The 24,593-nt window shown below is 46.0% G+C and overlaps 1 long non-coding RNA gene across 1 annotated transcript; it reads left to right on the plus strand.

Annotated features, from left to right (window-relative positions):
- Positions 1–644: 644 nt before the first annotated feature.
- Positions 645–2,196, plus strand: LOC144828411 (uncharacterized). The gene is made up of 3 exons (XR_013610445.1): positions 645–720; positions 1,135–1,249; positions 1,874–2,196. It is a non-coding gene; the product is annotated as an uncharacterized LOC144828411 (long non-coding RNA).
- The last annotated feature ends 22,397 nt before the right edge of the window (positions 2,197–24,593 follow it).

Genomic DNA, 24,593 nt, shown 5'->3' on the forward strand with positions numbered 1-24,593 from the left:
TGGATGAATAACACGTGTAATAGGGGCTTCACTTTATTTTCGAGCTGAGCCACGCCCACTGTCTGTTTAAATAACAGCGCGGTATTGACATCCCGGTAACTGACAGCAGTGGAGGCTCCTCGCGGACGGCGTTATTCAGAAGGTAAGACTGACTCGATATGAGATGGCTATTAAGACCGTAGTAGTTAAATACTTCCCCCTTTTTCTTGTTTCGCAGACGCTGGGTCCAAGTTTCTTGGGATTTCTCAGCTTTTGTGATGTTTATTGTTAAGTCTATCAGGGGCTACGTCCCTAACTCGTTCAAAGGACAGTATTGTATTCACTTCCCGATAACTGTAACTGGGGGTGATCGCCCGTGGATGACATTTAGTAACTAACCAAAACGTACTTAACATTTGAGGGCCACCAGGTGTGTAGATGTGGATTATTTTTGCTTTCCCCGTCTTATCTCCTGCTTTGACACCATCCAGGGATACATGTGTTCCGTTTGGGGTCTCACAAGGTCTGTTAGTTCTAGGGTGGTAACACACCTTTTCGATTATTTTAGAACTTTCAGATTCTAATTTAATTCTCCTTGCGAGTATCTATGAATATAATGGACACTTAGTATTAAAACATATAGAGTGAATACTACACTTTCTTTTAGACTTATCACGGTCGACTAACAAACTATAAAAGAAGGAACCAACCTCCACGCAGCAAGACAGCTGAACCAATCAAGTGAGTGTCTGCGCTATAGGTTGGAGTGATTTTATGTTTATATATGTTGGTTTCTCACATTATATCTCGTAATTAGTGCTGCAGGTATTGATCTGTCCGTGTGACTAGAGTTAAAATTATGGATAAAATTATGAGCAATTATATACTGCTAAGTAACTATTAACTTGCTGGAGATCAATGATACCTTTTTCCTCAACATTTGAACTGTTCTAATCTGATTGATTTAGTTGATATGTCCTATTTGTATTGAGTTTATTTTGTGGTCGCATTATTCGCGTCTTTTACTAACGTTTATAGATAACAGCTTTGATATGTTACACACCTATTGTGGCCTCTTGTCCTGCTACGAACGTTTAATACTCTGCTATGGGGCTTATATAATTTTCTGCCCGCACATTCTGCATTATCCCCTAGGACAATCCCCACTATTAGGGACTGTGAAGGTGAACTACATTTGATGCCTCGCATAAGAATACATGGGAAAAGAGCGTGATTATTCTAACTGCGTCTTCCGGGCTTACCACCTTTGGTAGGTCTTCTAATATCTCATACCCCATTGTCGTACTTTGTTAGTCGTTTGGGATACATGTTACAAACCTATTGGTTTTAAATTGTAGGAGGCAGATATAGTATGTGACCAACGATTTCTCCAAACATTGGCTGCGAGACAGGATTTGCCTTAGTAGAACCTTTTACAACAACTTTCGTTTGGTATGTTCCACTCCACTATCTGCACTTTGATTGTACTGTAGGTGATTTACGGTTAATTACTTAATATGCGATACTGAAATAGATACAGGGGTTACTACCATAATAATGGGTGACCTGTGTACAACCATTCTCCTAGATATAAACTATACATACTGCAAATGGTATTAGGACTTAAGGTTACAATCTTGTGATTTCAAAGTGTCATTTACCCCTGTGCAGAGTCTACACCTATGAAATGGTGAATATGGTGATTATGTAAATATATGAATAATGAATTGTATTTTCTTTCTCCTTCTTCTGTGGTTTTTCCATCAATTAATATTTCCTGTTAATAAATGTTATAGGTCAGCATTCTTTTTTTAAAATGTGTATATAATTATGAGATGTGTATATAATGATTATGTATTGGTGAATATTTATTCTAGCTTTTCTTCACTTCCAGCCTTGAAAAAGTCTTTAAAAAAGACGAAACACGTGTCGGCGGTTTATGCTGGAAAATATAATACCTTTTTAAATGTTTATGGAATAAAGGATTTGGAATACAAACATCAGCTTTGGATCCGTATTTTGAAATCCACAATCTACAAATTAACTTTTTATTGGCTCATTAGCAAAGAATGACTATTAGTCAAATTATTTACCTTACCCATATCAGGATTTGAGAATGATGATAACTACATGGAGAAATACTAAGTAATCTAGAGAGTGCTTGCTCTCCTGTTCTCCTTTGGCTCTCTAGCTTGAAATCTCGTTTCTTGCGAATTTTTGACACCCCTGGTGGTGGGTGTAAATCAGGATAGCAGTGCACCTTGTTGGCCAATACTAAGACCACTATAGTAGTAACATTACAAGTTGAATTGTTTTCAGTTAGAGTTATATTGACGTTATGTGAGGACGTTTTCTCGTTTGAGAGACACTACCACCAAATCCTATATATAATGACATCTTGTAGTTGTCTATATGCTTTCCTGATGTAGTCCTTTTTAGGCCAGATGACAACATTTCCACCTTTATCTGAGTTTTTATCACTATTTCTGCGTTACTACTCAATTTTTTCATAAGGGTGGTATATTCTAATTGCCGGTGATGACATATCCTCTTCTTGCTGCCTCTGGTTGTCCTGTAGCGTTGTTTGATATATTCACTGAAAAAAAACATAGGTTTCACACACGTTATAGTTAGGAATTAGCATTTAAAAAACCTTAGAAATTCACGGAAAAAAACATAGCTTTCACACATGTTATAGTACGCGAGTTATAGTTAGCTGAACTAACTATAACGGGGGAATTTCAATCGTTTTGTATTAGTGAAATGTCCAGCTGACTATAACATGTGTGAAACCTGTGGTTTTTTCAGTGAATTTGCAAGATTTTTTAAATGCTAATTCCTAACTATAACGTGCTTAAAACCTATGGTTTTTTCAGTGAATTTCATAGGTTTGTAAATGCCAATTTTTAAATGTATTAACGATTATATTTATTTCTTTTTATACTAATTTCCTACATTTTTATAATAATTATTTTTATTTATTTCATTGTTTTACTTATATTACATATTTTTAATGTAAAATAATAAAAAACAAAATTCAAAAAAGATTTTTTTATTAAATTATTTTTTCTCCAATATATTAAAATTAAATTCTATATATTGTCTTTTTGCATATTTTTTTTTGTGGTTAACGTATAGTACGCGTACGGTGAGCGCACCATCCTTTGTATGTGTAATCGTACGGTACGCGTACCTGCGCATACTTAAAGAATACGTTTTGATGTTGCGCTTTGCCTCAGCGCTTCCGCACGACGTCAGGTACGTTTGTACGGTGCCCCGTATGCGTACTGCGTGAAAGTTTCTAAATATTTTAAAAAATATATTTATATATTTAATGTAAATATTAAGGGAAGACATTATCTGGTATAATCATGAAAATAGTATTCATTGAGTTTTATTAGGTGTATATTACTTTTAAAATGCAATTACGCAAATCGCGGCCGACGTCGTCCGTACACGCAGCGTAAGCGCACCCTACGCGTACGCCATCTGACTTCAAAACAAGAGATTTGATTGGGTCATGACACTTCCTATTCCAACTGTTGAAAGACCCCACGCATTTTTATCATTCTTCTTTAACTTTCACAGAAGAACCATCTCTTGTCTGGAGCTTCTGTGATTTGGGAAACAACTAGGGCTGGGCGTAGTTTGCGAAGTAGTGCTTTGTGAAGCTACGCGAAGCTACGCAAAGTGCACTTTGCACTACACGAGCTACGCGTAGCACTACGCGAACTGCATAGTAGCATGTTCGCACTGTGCAAGATGCCGTTTTCAATGATTGCACAGTGCGGATAAGCATCCGGCACTGTGCAATCATGAAACCGGCATCTTGCACAGTGCAAGCTGTAGTTTTCTGCCGCTTGAGGAGATTTTTCCTTGAGTGGCAGCTTTCTCGACGCGGACTGGTAGTTTCTCATCTCGAGCGGTTGCGAGCATACGCGACCACTCGCAATGAGAAAACAGACCTCCCTGCGTTCAGAATCTCGCAAGGAGGTTGATTTTCCATGCTCGCAATCAGCAACTTGATGTTGCTGATCGTGAACGAGGAAAAAGTCTCACCAGGATGTCATTTTGCTTGCTCGCGGTTGCCAACTTGACGTCGAGCAAGCAAAAAATGACCGCTACGCTACGCTTGTTCACACTGTGCTACGTGCAGCTCGCGTAGTGCGAAGTTGCGCAAACATCGCAAACTATGTGAGCGTAGTGTAGTGCTTCGCTTAGGCCTAGAAACAACTTTAATATGGCTGCACTTCCAGAAGATTTTTCAGAACATTCTTCAAAAGAGGAATTTGTAGCTGAGGAGCCACAGGCTAAAAGAAAAGAAGCACTAATCTGGAAACTTTTACAGCTTTCCAGATGGAAAGAAAAAGGTTAATGATGCAAAGGTCACCTGCAAGGTGTGGGGGACCACACTAACAAGAGGTGATCCGACGAAAAAATATTCTTTTGGAACCTCAAGCATGGTTCATCACGTCAAGAACCTTCATCCTCGCAATTATGCGAGAGCTTCATGCGGTAGGCTGCGGGACGACACTCCAGCAGCTGTTGCCGGCACTTCAACAGCACCAGCCGCAGCACCATCTAGTCCACATCCGGACATCCATCCCGATTTTGGTGACTTTATTATCCTTTGCAAATTTTGCAAAGAGACTCTGTGCTACGGGGAGCAGTCAATTGATTTAATTTGCCGGCGCAAACAGGAGCACCGTTGCTCACGCCGCTATTTTATTTTTGTTTATTTGTTCCCGTTGGACATTTTTTTTATTTCCACAGTTCTTTTTTTTCCTTTAAAAAAAAAAAAAACCAACAATTAAAAAACTTTTCAGAAAATAAAAAAAAAATGTAAAACTTCCAAAAAGACAAAAAAAAAAGTTATTTTAAGAACTAACTCCACTGGTCAAAAAACGAGCTACATTAGTATAATAGTGTGTAAAAGTTTTTTTGAATGAATGTGTAGGGCATACATGATTGAAAGAATACATTAGTAGTGTATGGTGAATGTGAAAGTGCAGAATTATAAGGAAGTGCTACAGCATAAATCTATAAGGTGTTTACTTATAGTATACTGTAGTACTTCCGAAGCACTTGAATGTAACATATGTACATAAATATATTTGGGCATGAGGAATTATAGTACTTGAAACCAGGGCTAATTGTAGCCATTCTGCCTCCATTCCAGTAAGTGTTAGGGGCAGATTTAGAACCCCCTTGTGCCTCTTTTACACCTCCGTTGCATGTGTCGTGTTTACAATGTGACGCATCTGGATGGTGCGTCACATTGTAAAGCCCTACGCCAGAAGGAGGGGGGCATTCTGGCGCAGGAACGCCTCCTAAAGTGGCTGAGTGAAATCTACAAGATTTCACGTTGTCACTTTTGGGCCCATGATGCGTCAAAACCCTGCACCTGCTTGAAGCAGGCGTAAGGATTGACACAGCATTGACTCCAGAATTGCTGGAGCTGCGTTGCGCTTGCAACGCAACTCAAGCAATGTGACGCCTTTACGACACAGATGCATCACGCATCTGTGCCTTTTTGGCCCCATGGTTCACTGCATTGTAAATACGGTGTATCCATGGTGGTGGTGGCATGGTGCACAATAACTGGCATATAACTGGGGATGTGCCAGTTATTGTATATCTGCCCCTTAGTGTTTTAATGTAGTGAATGGATTACTACACACTGATCAATGAGTCACTACAAAACTAAATCAGCAGAGGCAGTGTTTGGTGGAAGTGTAAGGATACAGACTGGGGAATTGAAGATATAAAAGACAAGTTTGCAGGTGCATAGAAGACTGCATGCATAGTGTATAGGGCTTTGAAGCAGTCCATGCCCTAAGGCCTACTTTGCTGCATGAGTAGTTGGGTACTGACAGAATGATTACAGGGCTGCAAGGAGAGTGCCAGTCTAAATTTATGAGCACTTCAGTTTAAGCACAGTGCATAGATAAGCACATACTGCTGAATAGGTCACTACAAAACTGAAACAACAGTGACAGACTGGTGGAATTGAAGGTATAAAAGACAAGTTTGCAGGTGCATAGAAGAGTGCATGTATAGTCTCTAGGGGGTTGAAGAAGTCCATGCCCTAAGGACTACTTTGCTGCATGAGTACTTAGGTTCTGACTGGATAATTACAGTTCTGCAAGGAAAGTGCCAGACTGAATTTATACCAGCTTCAGTTTTAGCACAGTGCATAGATAAGTAAATACTGCTGAATGGCTCACTACAATACTGAAACAGCTCTGACAGAGTGTTTGCTGGAAGTGTAAGGATACAGACTGGGGAATTGAAGGTATAAAAGACAACTTTGCAGGTGCACAGAAGACTGCATGCATAGGCTATAGGGGTTTGAAGCAATCCATGGCTGAAGGCCTACTTTGCTCCATGAGTACTTGGGTCCTGACTCGTTTATTACAGTTCAATCAATCAATCAATCAAGACATTTATATAGCGCACTACTCACCCGTAGGGTCTCAAGGCGCTAGGAGGGGGGGTGCCGTTACTGCTCGAACAGCCAGGTCTTGAGCTTCTTCCTGAAGGCGAGGTGGTCTTGGGTCAGGCGCAGGTCGGTCGGGAGGGAGTTCCAGGTCTTGGCGGCCAGGTAGGAGAAGGACCTTCCTCCTGTTGTCGCTCTTCGGATGCGTGGGACATCGGCGAGGGCGTGGCTGGTTGATCTGAGGTGGCGCTTGGGAGCGTAGAAGTTGATTCGGTTGTTGAGGTAGCTCGGGCCTTGGTCGTGTAGGGCTTTGTGTGCGTGGGTGAGGAGACGGAAGGTGATTCTTTTCCTGACGGGGAGCCAGTGCTCTGCACTGCTCTGCAGTTCTGCAAAGAGAGTGCCTGACTGAATTTATAAGACCTTCAGTTTTAGCACAGTGAATAGATAAGCACATACTTCTAAATGGCTCACTGCAATACTGAAACAGCAGTGTCAGAGTGTTTGCTGAAAGTGTAAGCATACAGACTGGAAAAATGAAGGTATAAAAGACAAGTTTGCTGGTGCATAGAAGACTGCATGTATAGTCGATAGGGGTTTGAAGCAGTCCATCCGCTAAGGACTACTTTGCTGCATGAGTACTTAGGTTCTCAGTCAGTCAAAGTACTCGATAATTCAATATCATAAAAAGACAGTATTGAGCAATATATAAATAACAGTTACATGCCTGGCTCTGGAACACACAGATTAAAGCCAGAAATGTTGCTCTCGCTAGATCCTCCATGGCCATTATGGCCTTCAGCAAAAAAGCTCGGGGGTAGGCCCATAGAAGCACTACTAAGTATATACAAGGCAAAGTGCTTGGCGGTAGCAACATATGGTTGTTCTTTATGGGGATATGGTGCGACAGATTGTCTGCAAATTACTGAAAACAAATTCCTGAGGGCAATCCTATCAGTTCCAGAGTCAACCTCCTCTTTCTCAGTGCATTCTGAGCTGGGTGTTGGTTTTATTACCGACTTACTAAAAGTAGCGCCGTTAATAATTTGGTTAAAGACCTGGCTAAATGAAGAACTCTCCTTAAATCATTCCATTCTCAAGGATTGTCTCCACTTAGATAACACAAATAAAATCAAGTGGTTATCATATGTCAAGAAAGGTTTTCAAAACATTGGAAGGCCAGAGCGTCACCCCTTCCCCCTGGTACACCCCCGAATTAAACTTACTACGGAAGGAATGTAAGAGGCACGAACGCTTATGGAGGAAAGATAAAAAGGCAGACAAAAAAGATATATTTCGGGCCTCTTTAAAATCCTATAAAACGGAACTCCTCAATACTAAAAGCGCCTTCTACGAAGATAGAATTAAAAACGCCTCCTGCTCAGCACATGAAACCTTTGCCGTCCTTAAGGAACTCCTCCAGGCCCCAGACCCCACCAGTAAAACCTCTGGACCCCAAAGCAGCGGAAAGCAAATGCATTAAACTTGCCACCTTCTTCGACGAGAAAATCCAAAAAATTCTCGCGGACCTACCCCCAATCACGGCTGACAACCTGGGCGGGGATCCTTCTAAATCTCCCATTTACTGCCCTCACTCCCCTGATGGCAACCTACCCTTTCTGGACACCTTTGGCCCAGTGTCTACGGAAGAGGTAGCCGCGACATTGGCTACAATTAAAAGTGGCTCTCCTCGCGATCCCGCCCCCCTCCGTTTTCTGAAAAAAGTGTCCAGCACCATCCTCCCCCCTCTCACGTCCCTCATTAATTCCTCCCTCTCGCAGGGTCTAGTCCCTCGTAGCTGGAAGGCAGCAGTGGTCAAAGGCCTTTTAAAGAAACCCTCTCTAGACCCCCTGGACCTAGCCAACTACAGACCTATCTCCCTCCTCCCAGGAAATAGCAAGATCACGGAGAAGCTAGTGAATAAAAAACTATCACTATTCCTTGAGAGCAACAACCTACTCGGGACCTCCCAGACAGGGTTTCGTCCAGGACAGGGCACTGACACCGCCCTCCTGGCAGCAGTGGAGAAGGCCAGAAGCATTCTGGACACGGGAGGATCAGTGGCAGTGATCCTCCTGGACCTCAGTGCGGCCTTCGACACTGTGAGCCACCACACCCTAATCCAACGACTGGGAGACATCGGAGTAAGGGGCACGGCCTCGAAGTGGCTAAAATCTTTCCTAGACGGACGCTCCTTCCAAGTCTGGGAGAATGACAGCCACTCCCCCGCAATCCCCCTCCGTTGTGGAGTACCGCAGGGCTCATCCCTTAGCCCTACATTATTTAACGTGTATATGTCCCCGCTGGAGAAACTGGTCAACCCGTTCGGCGTCTCGATTATCAACTACGCCGACGACACCCAGCTGGTGGTAACCCTCTCACACCCGCACCAATCCCCACCCGACCTTCACAGCTGTCTCTCGGAAATTCATAACTGGATGAACTCCTCAGCACTGAAACTGAACGGGTCCAAGACCGAGATCCTGCTGCTCGGACATAAAGAGCCCTCCCTGCCGCCTGACATCTGGCCCGTCTGTCTAGGTGACCCCCCTACACCGAAGGAGGAGGTCAAGAGCCTGGGCGTATGGCTCGAAAAGGACCTGAGCTTCAGATCACAGGCCAAAAAAACGGCAGGAATCTGCTTCGGACTCCTTAGGGACTGCAGAAAGGTCTTCCCCTGCTCCCCGCTACCTCCAAGAAACTTCTGATTCAGGGCCTCATTATGGCGAGGCTGGACTACTGCAACGCAATCTACCTGGGTGCCCCCGAAGCCACCCTCAATACCCTGCAGAAAGTCCAAAACGCCGCGGCCCGCCTACTTACCGACACCCCCGCCAGATCCTCGGCAAAGCCAGCCTTGAAGCTCCTGCATTGGCTCCCAGTCAGAGAAAGGGTGGCTTTCAAGGCCCTCTGTCTGGCCCATAAGACCCTCCATGACAAAGGCCCACCCATCCTCAAGGATTTCATCATCCCTTACAATGCGAGTAGGGTCCTCCGCTCAGGCGGAGAGAACTTCATCACTGTTCCCAGAGTAAAAAAGGCCCGGTCCGGAGGACGCCGCTTCTCGGTCCACACGGCCAAACACTGGAACAACCTTCCTCGGAGACTGAGAACTGAACCTAATCTTCTCCAATTCAGGAAGGCCTTGAAAACCTTTCTCTTTCCTTAAATCCCCCCCCTTCGTTTCTGACCTCTCCTGAGTTCTGGTTCTAGCGCTGGGATGCTCTAGGGTTACTACGCGCTCTATAAAACCTTAAAATAAATAAAATAAATAGAGCTCTTCCTTGAGCCAGAAAAAATAACGGCGAAGGATGTATCTTTAACAAAAGGGGCAATGCTACAAATGTTGTCTTTGTGTAGAGAAGAGAATGAGCTTAGAAAAATAACTGTCAGATCCCACCTTATGATTTCTAACCCTCCAGGCCCTGAGCCTTATTTGGTTTTAGTTAATAAACCTTACCACAGATTTCTTTTAACGCGTTTTCATTTGAACCTGATTTATTTGAATTTAGGTCAATTAAAAGCATGGTGTACCTCTGATCAAGCGCCCCCGTGCAGCTGTGACAATTTCTCTAAGCAGGACACGATGCACTTTTTAATGTTCTGCGGCCATTATATGGCACAAAGGAGGAAGTTTCTTTTCTCTATCCTTAAGGAAGCAGGCTTCATTCAGGTGAGACCTGCTCTCCTATACTTGCAATTATTAAACAGCCCCAGGGTTATCTCTCACGTTGCAAGTTTTTTAGTGGGGGCTGTTAGGGAAAGGAATAAGATACTGAATCTCCAGACTTGATCGTATTTTTACAACTTACGCTGATGCAATTTTGTATAGTACATATAATGTATAGGTATTGACCTTTTTAAATTTTTTATGTCTTTTAGTTATTTTTTATAATCATGAAACTCTGTGAAATTCTGTGAATTTTTTAGGCATGTAACGGTTATTTATATATTGCTCAATACTGTCTTTTTTATGATATTGAATTATCGAATAAAGTACTTTGACTGACTGACTTTGACTGACTACTTAGGTTCTCACTGGAAGATTACAGTTCTGCAAGGAAAGTGCCTGAATGAATTTATAATAGCTTCAGTTTTAGCACAGTGCATAGATAAACACATACTGCTGAATGGCTCACTACAATACTGAAACAGCAGTGTCAGAGTGTTTGCTCGAAGTGTAAGGATACAGACCAGGGAATTGAAGGTATAAAAGACAAGTTTGCAGGTGCATAGAAGACTGCATGCATAGTCTATAGGGGTTTGAAGCAGTCCATCCCCTAAGGCCAACTTTGCTCCATGAGTACTTGGGTACTGACTGGATAGGTATGGATCAGTTCTGCAAGGAGAGTGCCTGACTGAATTTATAACAGCTTCAGTTTTAACACAGTGTATAGATAAGCACATACTGCTGAATGGCTTGCTACAACACTGAAACAGCAGTGTCAGAGTGTTTGCTTGAAGTGTAAGGATACCGACTGGAGAATTGAAGGTATAAAAGACAAGTTTGCAGGTGCATAGAAGACTGCAAGAATACTCTAAAGGCGTTTGAAGCAGTCCATCTCCTAAGACCTACTTTGCTCCATGAGTACTTTGGTACTGACTGGATGATTACAGTTCTGCATGGAGAGTGCCTGACTGAATTTATACCAGCTTCAGTATTAGCACAGTGCATAGATAAGCACATACTGCTGAATGGCTCACTACAATACTGAATCGGCAGTGACAGACTGTTTGCTGGAAGTGTAATGATACAGAATGGGAAATTGAAGGTAGAAAAAACAAGTTTGCAGGTGCATAGAAGACAGCATGCATACTCTATAGGGGTTTGAAGCATTCCATGCCCTAAGGCCTACATTCCTGCATGAGTACTTAGGTGCTGAGTGGATGATTACAGTTCTGCAAGGAGAGTGCCTGACTGAATTTATAACAGCTTCAGTTTTAGTAGAGTGCATAGATAAGCACATACTGCTAAATGTCTCACTACAATACTGAAACAGCAGTGACAGAGTGTTTAGTGGAAGTGTAAGGATACAGACTGTGGAATTGAAGGTACAAAAGACAAGTGTGCAGGTAGATACAAGACTTCATGCACAGTGCATAGGGATTTCAAGCAGTCCATGCCCTGAGACCTACTTTGCATACTTTAAATCAATAGAATATTTTAAAGAGTGTGTAAGTGAATTTATAAGTGCTTGTCTTTTAGTACAGTACACCAACCTCAAGAGCTGACTCTTGGCATCAAGGGCACCGCCTTATCATATGCAAACCCGGATTCCCATCTAATGATGCGATATCAACACAGGAGAATCAGATGTAAAATACAAGACCCAGAAAAGCTATCAGCCACTGCAAAAATCATGTGGGAGGTAACTAAACCCTCCCAAGGAAACATCGTCCCCGCTTGGGAAACCTTCACTAAAGCTCTAGGTCAATCCGCCTCTTCAGCACCCTCACAACAAGCAAAAAGAGTGCACCAGAAAAAACAAAGCGTTAGGGTGGAAAAAAGCCAGCGTATCCATCTTTCATCAAGTCAGCACTCCGAACTAATACAAATAAGGGGGATATAAACAGAGCAATCTGCATCCTCTGCCAAAACGACCCAATGGACGGAACCACAGATGTACTAAGAAAGCTTCGGACTAGGAAAAACAAAATCATTTGGTGCGCAAAAAAGGACAACGCTGAATCACTCTGGGGAAAATTATTGTACGACGCAAAAATGAATAACAGCAAAAGATTAGGAACACATTGGCACATGGGATTAATTCACATATAACGGAGGACGCTTGGGCAAAACATTAACAAACCTATTTTTATTTAGAACCACTCAGCAATCTACAAAAAAACAGCTGAGTATCACAGCACCCAGCCACCCCGCTCCCACCAAGAGAATGGATTACCACTCAGCTTCTCTCCTAAAATGATTGAGAGCAGAATTAAGCAAAGCCATCAAGAGGGAGCGCCAGGGCCCAATGGTTTGTCACCAATATTATACAAACAAGACCCAAAATAATGGTCCAGCACATTACTACCACTCTTTCACAGCATCGCCGACACAGGAACAGTCCCAGAATCATGGAAAGGCTCAATTATTTCCCCTATTTATAAAAAAGGCTGTGAGAGCGACCCAAAAAATTATAGGCTCATAGCTCTTATTGACATTGAGGCCAAATATTACGCCGGCCTTATACTGGCCGAACTACAGGAATGGGCCAGGGAAAAAACATTCATCCCAATCAACCAAACAGGGTTCCAGGAAAACTTCGGAACCACTACAAATATTCTGGCTCTCTCTTTCTTAGCCGACTCCACAAAAGCAACCATTATTTGTTTGCTTTATTGACTATAAAGCCTCTTTTGACAGCATTGACAGAGATAAATTATGGTCAAAGCTAGCTCGGTAACATGAGTTCAAACAAAACTGGGGAGCGGCATGACCGTGTCCAGGCGGATTCAAACTACCAGAGGCTTAAAGCAGGGCTGCGTCCTTGCTCCATCTCTATTTAACCTGTTTGTGGCCTCCCCCTTTCAAATGTATTGTATGCTGAAGACTTGTTATTAATTAGCCAAACCCAAGTTGGCTTACAGCATTTACTTAACACCACAAACAACTTTACCACAAACAACGGGTTGGAAATAAACTTAGAAAAGTCGAAAATATTGGTGCTAAACCAGTGTGGCGCAAATAAACAAGCAAATGGGTGAGAGTGATCTTGAAGTGGTCAAAGAGCATACATACCTAGGAATAATCTTTGACAGTAAGGGGTCGTATGACCAACAAAAAGAGGCAATTGAAAGGTGAGGGAGCCTCCTAGCAGTAACCTTAAAAAATCTTAAAAATAAAATAACCAGTCCAAACCTGCTTCCGCTGCTGGAAGTACTCTGAGCTAAGGTCTTACCAACGATAACCTACGGCAGTGAGGCCATGCGTGGGAAGGATGAAACAACCCTTGTTAAAAGTTAAGCTGCAAACGTCAACATTATCGGCGCCATCTTGCTCCCCTTGAACCCATTCGTGCACGTAAGCGGCAGCCATTTTGAGCACCATGGCCTCCTTGCCCCTCGCTGATAGCCAGCGCGTCTCTCTCTCTCTCTCTCTCTCAACCTCGCAAGCATTCCCACGCACGCTGACAACCCCCCCCCCCGCTCTCACATGCCCTGAGTCATAAACCCCTCTTCAGCGCGACTCTGCCTCAGAACCCCATCCTGTTCCCAGCACGACACCTCCCTTCATTCCTTTCATGGTCCCAGGCCCTTTGATACAAACCCCCTTTCCTATGTGCCCGTTTGTCTTCCTCTTTCCCAGGCCGACACCTAGCTCTGCCGATACTGTTTATTGCCCCTCCCCGTACAGTAGAAAGCTTCCCTCATCAAAGGACCCCTGAGTTGATCAAAGCCCCCACTCTATGAGATCCGATCAAACCCCCACATTCCGTGAATCGGCGGAATGTCCAGCTGCGCGATAATCATCACCTGTTGTGACCGGGGTGGGGACTTCAACTGTAAATGTGTGTGGGAACGGGCCTATAGGGGAGATTCAGAGGATGTCCTTTCATACTTCAAAGCATTACAAGACTGTGTTACCTGCAATAACATTCATTTAACTGTGTATAAGAGGCCAGGCCTCAGAGAAGCGGTTAGAGCACCTCGTGATGATACTTGCTGTCCGAACTGATGTGTTCTCCTCCGGAGAGAATAAAACCTTTGTTTCCTGCCTTCCAGTCTCCAGCGCCTGCCTCTTCATTGGTTAATATCTTGTGGGTTTAACAGGCGACACCGCCGGGCAATACTTCAGGATCTCTTATTCTGGTTGGTAGCCTGACCTTTTTAACAATTGGCGCCCCAAACGTGGGGCCCATCAGTGACTCGTGGATCCAGTGGGAGAGGTCCTGACGACAGAGTGAACGACTGCAACGATCGGGGAGTGCACCTGTCCGATAGACCCTCGTCTGACAGCCGATCATCCGAACTTCACTGGTTCCGAACAGACCTCTCTCGAGTGATCTACGGTCCTGACTGGGAACCATCAGGAGTGCCGCGAGGATTACGAAGAAAAGAGGACGATCGGGCGCTGGATTCGGAAGACAGGAAACTGTCCATGCGGTCCGGGTAAGGTCGTGTAAACACGACAAATTACGAAATAATTATTTGAATTGTTTAGAAAATACTAGTATTACTCTTTGTTAATTTATTTGGAGATCCACTGTCCGCAAACGGAGAAACAACAGGCTCTCTCTTTGCAAACAGTGGAGGATAGGTAATACAACCGTTGCACCTATCTTTCTCCCCCACTGATTAATTATTTGAAACTGAACTATTGTTCGCAGACTGTTTTCTGGAGATTCTCTGTCTGCAAACAGGAAAGAGCCCCCCTCCCCCCTTTTTACAGATAGTGAAAGGGTAGGTAACGCAGACCTTTGCGGGCCTACTTATTCTCCCCACTGAATTGTTTTGACCGAACGTTGACTATTCGATATTGGTTCATGAGGTGTTCACTGCCTGCAAACAACGTAGAATAGAAATATTCTGTCTAGTCTTTGCACGCAGTGATAAGATAGGCAGTGCTGACTTTTTGTCCCCGTTGTGCTCCGTCATGTCTGTCTTCTCCCCACTGATTGGTAGCCTGTTTAGCCCGGACCGCTTATTAGAGGTGAACCATCCGGCTCCACTGGAAGGCACCCCTAATAAGGACATGTTCATGAAGCATGGATTGATCGCTATAGCCTATAACAAACTGTGGCATAAATATACGAAAAAGGATCGAGAAAGTCAGTGGCCACTGGTAGGATCCTTCGATGATGACAAAATAAATGCGCTAGAAACAGCCCTGGGTAAAAACAAGACAACGCCCACTATGCTTGATAGTTTCGGCATGTGGCGCAAAGAAACTGAACAACGTAAAAAGAAAACTGAGAGTAGGTTGGGAAAAGAGCTGCGAAAAGCAGCCCACCTAGCTGCTCAGAAACTAGAAGGAGAGATTAAGGAAAGAGAGAAAGCCAAACAGAAACTAGAAATGGAAACATCAAGTCAGTGTCCGGTTAGAACGTCCTCCATGCTCTACCCCGATTTACCCTCGAGACAACGAGCCAACGATGATCTGCTGTTAGGTCCTCCGACCATCCACATGCCCCCTCCATACGCCCCCTCCCAACCCTTAGCACAGCACCTCCCACCCCCAGGTACAAACGAAGGTAGCATCACAGCTTCGGCCCCCATGGCCTCTGTGCCGGCCGAACCCCTTGTATCAAATACTGCACAAACGACAACGTTAGACGACCCCGAGACCCCAAGGGCTGGTTCTGCTAGAACAAACAGACTGAGCAAAGATGAGCGAACAGGGATCGACAAGATAGCAAGGACACTGGTAGAAAGGAAGGAAGATGAAGAGTACATCACGGATATGTTTAACTCGTATACCGGGAGTCACAGGCGACATTTTACCGTACGACTGTGTTACCATGTCTTGAACGCATACGAAGACCGATATCGAGACAAAGGTCCCGAGAGCCTAACGACTCTGTACCGGAAGGTCGATATCGGGGATGAGGGCGAGTGTGATGTGACGGACCTCCTTACGCGTACGCTTGAGGTTTTCCGCCACCTCACTGAACGAAAATCGGGAACAAAACCTACGACCTCCGTAGTGACCGAGCCGCAAACTGAGCAATCTAACACCATGATGCCGATACGAGAGGCTGCCCCTTATTGGGTCCCTCCACGAGGTGCAGGGACTAACGATGATACAAACCACCCAGATGCGAAGGGAAGGGTAGTGTACAACTGGGTCTACCAGCCATGGGACCGACAAGAGATTCTGACATTCCGGAAATCTCTGCCTGACCTATGTAAAAACCCCACGGCCTTCTACACTGAATTGGGTACAGCCCTAGGATCAACGATTATGACCCTGGCTGACATCGACTTGTTTTTCGGGTTATGTCTACCAGCTGATGTGTGGAAACAAATCCGGAAAGTCGACCACCTTGAGCTGTTTGGACATACATGGTCACAACTCGATGACATCGATAAACAACGAGGACCTGGACAAAAGCCTTTGAAATCCATTCGAGACCTTCCAGACAAAATCGTACAGAAATTAAAAACCTTGATTCCAGAAAAGAAAGTGGACTGGTCGATAGTAACGGCCTGTCGCCAGAAACCCCAGGAGGATGTATCGGAATACTTCTCCCGGTTTGAAACGGTGTTCTCCGATTACAGTGGCCAGGACATGACTACTGCAACCGGACACCATCTGTTTGTCCAGAATTATGTTAAGGGTCTGTCAGCAGAGGTCTCCCAGAAACTGCAGGCTAGCGAGAGTAGTTGGGCAGCCTCCAAACCTACGGCTATCCTCCAGATGGCCCAATATTATGAACATCAGAAAAATGAAAACGATAGGGCAACAGAGAAAAAGAAGAAGGACTTGAAAGAGAGGGTGATGATGGCCCAACTGCAAGGGGTGACTATAGGACGAGACCAATACCGGGGAAACTACCAGACGAACGCCCCTAAGGCTGCATTTCCCCAGGACCGCACTTTGACTCCCCACAGTGGACGTACAGACCTTAGAGAGGACCAGTGCGCTTTTTGCAAAGGAACTGGCCACTGGAAATCCCAGTGCCCAGTTCTTCTGGAAATAATCAGAAACAAAGACCCCAAGGACATAGTAAGTGGACCGAGAAATAAGGGACAACAGCGAGGGCCCCCAAACGACACGACTAACGATAGATCAGGCAGACCAAATACATTTGATCGACCCAGGCAGAACCAATACCAGTAATCTGACTACGATGACGCCCACAACTTTGCATAGGACTGCCAAGGGCAAGGGAGGGATCCAGTCGAGCTCTATGTTGACCAACAAGGCCCTTACGTCACTGCTAAGGTCCTGGGTACCAAGTCTCCATTTCTGGTAGACACTGGCGCAACATGTAGTGCGTTATCTAAACGACTGATTCCGGGGGCACCCTTGTCTGGCTCACTTATAACATCGACAGGTTTCGATGGAACGCCCTCCACTAACCCTTTGTCCGCCCCGATCCTCTTTGACGTAGAAAACAACACCACTGACACCACGTTCTTACTTTCCTCCAATAGCCCTGACGCCATTATGGGACTTGACTTATTGAAACACTTCCGAGCGACGATCAGATGTTCTCAAGATGTAGTACGAGTTTTCCTTTACGACAACCCCGTTCTGCTTAGACATTGCCCTCCCCGACGCATGTTTTCCATCACCGACGTTGACACATCCCTGCTTGACACTCTGCCTCCGTATCTGTGGGCCAAGGCGGATTCGGACGTAGGGCGCATGTTGATTGACCCAGTGCACATTACTGTCCGACCAGACGCAACACTCCCAAAACTTCCACAATATCGGATATCGCCCGAGGGCGAGAAGGCATTGGTAAAGATTATTCAGTCACTGATAGATGCAGGAGTGGTAGAGGAAGTGGTAAGCAACGTTTGCAACAGCCCTATCTTGCCCATCATCAAGAAACAGGGAGAGGGAGATGAGAAGGCATACCGTTTTATCATTGACCTTCGAGAGATTAACAAAGTGGTGATACCCCAGTACCCTGTGGTCTCGGACATCACCACCATCCTGACTTTGATTCCTTCCACAGCCACCACCTTCACTGTCATTGACCTCAAAAACGCATTCTTTTCCATCCCCATCCACCCGGACAGCCGATATCTCTTTGGCTTCACCCTAAAAGCCCGCTCATATAGGTTCTGGCGAGCACCCCAGGGCTACACAGAAAGCCCTAGCACCTACAGCCAGGCCCTCAAGAGACAACTGGATCAAGTCCAGTTACCCGATGGAGTGGTGTTAGTGCAATATGTCGATGGCATCCTCTTGGCGGCTGACACCACTCCACTGGCAGTTACAGCCACCATTCAACTCCTGCGCTTCCTTGCGGAAAATGGCCACAAGGTCTCCAAGAAGAAGTTGCAATTCTGCCAACCCCAGGTCACTTACCTAGGCCACCTTTTGTCCAAAGAGGGAAGGAAACTCACTCCTGATCGAATCCAAACCATCCTCGAAACTCCTGTCCCGAAGACCCAGAAACAGGTTCGCTCCCTACTAGGCCTCACCTCCTTCTGCCGACAGTGGTTACCGAACTTTAGCCTCGTTGTGAAACCACTGCTTTCTCTGCTAGGTAAAGACGTCCCCATTCCACTCCCTTGGACCCCTGAGTGTCAAACCTCCTTCACGGAACTACGAGATGCCCTTTGTTCAGCCCCTGTCCTAGGTACCCCCAATTACAAAAAGCCCTTCTCCCTTTACACTCACGAAAGGGAGGGGTGCGCTTTATCTGTCCTGACCCAGGCCATCGGCCCAAAGCAACGACCGTGCGCTTACTTCTCTGCCACTCTTGACCCTGTAGCCAGAGCCTTGCCTGCCTGCCTTCGAGCTGTAGCTGCTGCTGCAATCTCTATCCGACAGAGTGAGGGGATCGTACTCTCGAATTCCCTCACGGTACTGGTACCCCATGCAGTTGACACCCTCCTGAACCAAACCAAGACACAACACCTAACGAGTGCACGACTGACTGGATACGAACTGACTTTGCTTGCACCCCATATCACCCTGAAAAGATGCACCACACTGAACCCGGCAACTCTGTTACCCTTGCCAGAGAACGATCCCAATGTGCACCCTGTACATGACTGCGTGACTCTTACGGACGAACAGACTAGAAGTAGGGTTGACCTCAGAGACACGGCTTTCCCTGACCCCGACGGGGAGCTGTGGGTGGACGGCTCTTGCATCAAACTCCCCGATGGCACCACTTCCGCTGCCCACGGCTCGAACTGTAGTCGAGACGGCCCGCATCGTGCAACGATCTGCCCAGGCAGCAGAACTGATCGCCCTGACACGAGCCTGCATTCTGGCAGCAGGAACCACAGCGAACATTTACACCGACAGCCAGTATGCCTTCGGGGTGGTCCACCATTTTGGGCTCCTTTGGAGGGAAAGGGGATTCTTGACCTCACATGGCACCCCCATTTTACACGGGGATCTAGTCTCCGCCTTGATCGAAGCCGTCCTTCTCCCCAAAAAGCTTGCAGTCGTCAAATGCCAGGCACACAAAAGGGTGACAGACATCATTGGGCAGGGAAATGCACTAGCCAACATCACGGCCCGAACGACAGCTGAAAATAGAACGACAACACATATGTACGTGACCAGGTCACAAGCAGAAAAATGGACTGACGCTAGGGACACTATTAGAGACATTCAAACGGCTAGCACACAACACGAGCTGACTGAATGGACACGGGTGGGATTAAAAGATGATGAAGGCTGCTGGCGGACAAAAGACACAAACAAATGGTTGCTACCTGACTCATACCTGATTCCCATACTGGCTATGGCACACTCCCCTGCCCACATAGGATCAGCCCCCATGATTGAACTTGTCTCCAGAGTTTGGCACAATGATAAAATCACAGATTCCGCCAAACGTCTAGTCCAACAATGCTTGATATGCCTGCAACACAACCCCGGGAAAGGTACAGTAGTGCCCCGGGGAGGATTTGGGGTCCCAAATCACCCATTTGAAGTCCTGCAGATGGACTACATCCAGCTGGATAGGTGCCAAGGCCTGAAATATGTACTTGTCGTGGTGTGCGCATTCAGCAAATGGGTAGAAGCATATCCTACCCGCGACAACACTGCTATGGCCACTGCAAAAGTACTGTTAAAGGAGTTTTTCCCCCGTTACGGCCTTTGTCGTATTTTATGGAGCGATAACGGCCCCCACTTCATAGCCGAAGTCATCCAGTTCATCTTAAAGGGGTTGGGCATCAAGCAGAAATTTCACGCAGTCTTCCACCCCCAGTCTGCTGGACTAGTTGAGCGACACAATGCCACTCTAAAGATTAAACTGGCCAAGATAGTGGCTACCACGGGTCTGAAATGGCCGGACGCCCTCCCATTGGCATTGCTATCAATGCGCTCCACCCCCACCAGACATCACTTAACACCCTATGAAGTTGTTTTCGGTCGACCCATGAGTATCTGGTCTGCACCGAAACCAACTTCCATTCATGACGTCCCGGACGTCTTAATGTCTGATTATCTGTATAAATTGACTGAAACTCTGTCTGTCATTCATCAGCAGGTGCAGCAGGCCATCCCCGATGCTTCCAGGGGTCCGGGTCACGCCATCCAACCTGGGGATTTCGTGCTGATCCGGAACTTTCAGCGGTCAAAGAGCTTGGAACCCCGGTGGACGGGCCCCTGGCAAGTGTTAATCACCACCCGGACGGCTCTTCGTGTGGAGGGGAAACGGCACTGGCTGCATGCACACCACTGTAAGAAGGTCTCCTCGACCCTGGCCACGACGGAAAACATCGACAACCAGGAAGAGCTCCTGAACAAAGACCGACCATCGCTAACCTGCTATCCTGACACCGAAGCGCTTGAACTTTCAAAATTCTCTGATCCCACTGTGCCATCCAGAGAAGGGTATTTCCTGCGTCGAAAGGAGGGAGCTTCGGCTAAGTAGACCACGAACTAAGTTGAATCTCAGAACGGTGACCCAAAGCAACCAAGGGTTACCTGGAGAGAAGCTAAACTAAGTCTGTGGTTCTGCCCACTACCGAGCACCTTGAAAATGAAGATGATGGAAGCGCCAGATAAGAAGATGATGGAAGCGCCAAATAAGAAGATGATGGAGGCAACAGGAAATACCCACTACAGAAACCCAAGGACAGACAGACTCCATAGCTCAAAGACAATTGCACTCTTCATCGCAATCCTTTTCTGCCTTCTCCTCATGACCACACTCTGGATTGTGGAAGAAAATGCACCTGCTCACGAAACATTCCTAACCACTGCTCAGCCTACCACCATGAAGGAACATTATCTGATTTCGCTCTCTCCTCAACTCAGAGAGAGACGAAAGGAGTTTTGGAATAACTCTTTCGTACAGCTCCTTCACCAGCACAATCTCGCTACCAATGCCACCAACTGTTGGATCTGTGGGTTGCTACCCCACGCCGCTGGACACTCGATACCATTCATCCCCTCACCCTTCTCAGTTCATGGCTCCTGCCTTGCTTGGCTGATCCTCCTGCAAGAAAGCTATAAGGACAATGCCACCTCCGGCAAAACCGTAGCGCATTTCTACCACGGGGTCTGGCGAAACAAAACAAAGACACACTTCTGCCCGCAGACTTCCAACGACTCAATCCACATGGACATCCCTGCTAAAGAACGAATTGAAATGCAGGTGTTCAACAATCCAACCAGACCCACCTTCTCCTACCTGCGGAAACGCACGGCTGCCACTCTGACTGTGGCCCTGTCAGTCATCAACGTTACCGGCCACATGTGCATAGAAGGACATGGGACACAGCTGGTAGGCCGCAGTGCTTGCCGGTTTACCAGAACTTTGGACTCTACAGACCCACCTTCCTTTGTGTCGTCCCCGAACATGTATTTCGTCTGCGGCACAAAGGCCTACACCTGGCTCCCCAAAGGCTGGGGGGGCACTTGTTTCATCTCTTTCATCCTTCCTCCAACTTATGTGGCCCCGGCGAATCATCATAGACAAAAACGAGCCAAGGACATTGAGCAAGCCGACTCGACAGGAGCACAGTTCCTCGATGCAATGAAGGGACTTGTTCCCCTCTGGGGCCCGATGGCGAACACCTGTGCCATCCGACATCTGACTCAGGCAGTTGAGACGACAATGAACATCACAGCTGGTATCTTTGCTAACAACACCGCCGAACTTCAAGCGGTCCGCTTGGTGGCCCTGCAAAACCGCCTTGTCCTAGATGTGGTTCTTGCGGACCGTGGTGGAGCATGCCGCATTATTGGGTCCAGCTGCTGTACATACATACCGGACAACTCGCCCTCAGTGTACAAAGCCATCAAACATCTTCACAGACTCTCTTCAGAAGTCCACCAGGAACAGGAAGAATGGTCGCTTGGTGTTTGGTTCTGGAACACTGTTAAGAACTGGGGCTGGAGACTGTTCACCATTATCCTGATTCCTATAGTTGTAATATGCGGTCTATGCTTAGGAATCCAATGTCTGCCACCCCTGTGTTCATTATGTGCACAATGTATTTGCCCTAAGACTGTGGACTTTGGAAACGAACGCATGGGAGCATTATATGATGTCGAGGTTAGGAATTTGATGAAGATTGACATTGAATAGACAAGTTGGCTAGATATGTTGAAAAGGGAGGACTGTTAAAAGTTAAGCTGCAAACGTCAACATTATCGGCGCCATCTTGCTCCCCTTGAACCCATTCGTGCACGTAAGCGGCAGCCATTTTGAGCACCATGGCCTCCTTGCCCCTCGCTGATAGCCAGCGCGTCTCTCTCTCTCTCTCTCGCAACCTCGCAAGCATTCCCCCGCACGCTGACAACCCCCCCCCCCGCTCTCACATGCCCTGAGTCATAAACCCCTCTTCAGCGCGACTCTGCCTCAGAACCCCATCCTGTTCCCAGCGCGACACCTCCCTTCATTCCTTTCATGGTCCCAGGCCCTTTGATACAAACCCCCTTTCCTATGTGCCCGTTTGTCTTCCTCTTTCCCAGGCCGACACCTAGCTCTGCCGATACTGTTTATTGCCCCTCCCCGTACAGTAGAAAGCTTCCCTCATCAAAGGACCCCCGAGTTGATCAAAGCCCCCACTCTATGAGATCCGATCAAACCCCCACATTCCGTGAATCGGCGGAATGTCCAGCTGCGCGATAATCATCACCTGTTGTGACCGGGGTGGGGACTTCAACTGTAAATGTGTATGGGAACGGGCCTGTAGGGGAGATTCAGAGGATGTCCTTTCATACTTCAAAGCATTACAAGACTGTGTTACCTGCAATAAAATTCATTTAACTGTGTATAAGAGGCCAGGCCTCAGAGATGCGGTTAGAGCACCTCGTGACGATACGTGCTGTCCGAACTGATGTGTTCTCCTCCGGAGAGAATAAAACCTTTGTTTCCTGCCTTCCAGTCTCCAGCGCCTGCCTCTTCATTGGTTAATATCTTGTGGGTTTAACAGGCGACACCGCCGGGCAATACTTCAGGATCTCTTATTCTGGTTGGTAGCCTGACCTTTTTAACACCCTGGACAAAATGGTCTCTAAAGCATTAAGAACAATATTCAAGCTTCCAAAGTATACCCCACCAGCACAACCGGATTACCAAACCAGACAATAAACCGGAAGGGCGCGTATGTTAAAAGCTGGTACAAAATAAAGAGAGCTGCGGGCGGATCACTAAACTCATTCCTATGGAAAGAAATTTCAGGGAAAAGCAACTCCCTCATCATGGCCTATCTTAAATCAAGGATCAGCGTGTTAGCCCTAGAGAACATCTGGGAATCTGGACGTACTTTTAGAAATGTCAAAGACCTGGTTAACAATTCGATCAACCTCGTCTCTACTAAAAAAGATTAATCAGACTTAAATAAGAGGGCCCACAGCTGGTTTGTAATTCAAAGTTACTCAAAATGCTCACCACAATTGTACCTAGGCACTAGCTTCTCCAGAATACTGAAGGAAAGCTTCTTGGCAATGAGGATGGGGATTTTACCTGATAAAACCAAAATGGCCCCCTGGAAACGCTCATCTCCAACCACCCTCTGCAGATTATGTGGAGAAACTAAAGAAGATGAGTTGCATTTTTTGTGTATTTGCAGGTCTCTAAACCGGGAGAGGAGAGAGCTGTTAAAGCCACACATAAATGAAATGCAGATGCGGTCTTGCAGACAGGCAGTGAAGGCGTGCTTAGATGGGGCCAATGTTAGATTAGTCTGCAGTTTTGTCCGTTTTATGAAAGAAATACAAACAAAACTAGGCACAGAAACCTGAGTACAACCACCCACGCCCATGGCCCCCTGCCAGGTTATTGCATATGATTCCCACCACATATAGACATTAGAACTATCCGGCCACAACTTAGCAACCGGCCATTTAGTTCTATGGACACCGGTGATGACCTAAGCCCGGGACTCGCATACAGACTTCGCCTGTACTAAGAAGTTCATTATAATTTTCTCACATGTATTTTTAATCAGTTAAATTCTAGTTTTTAGAACATAGTAACCCTGTTTTTAAGGAAATATGAAATTGTGTTATATGTGTTATATATGTGCTAAGATTTTCATTAATCAAGCAATAAAGACTTACAGTGAATGCATTAGT

Source organism: Lissotriton helveticus, chromosome 4_1 (assembly GCF_964261635.1).
Source record: "Lissotriton helveticus chromosome 4_1, aLisHel1.1, whole genome shotgun sequence".
In the NCBI taxonomy this organism is placed as follows: Eukaryota; Metazoa; Chordata; class Amphibia; order Caudata; family Salamandridae; genus Lissotriton; species Lissotriton helveticus.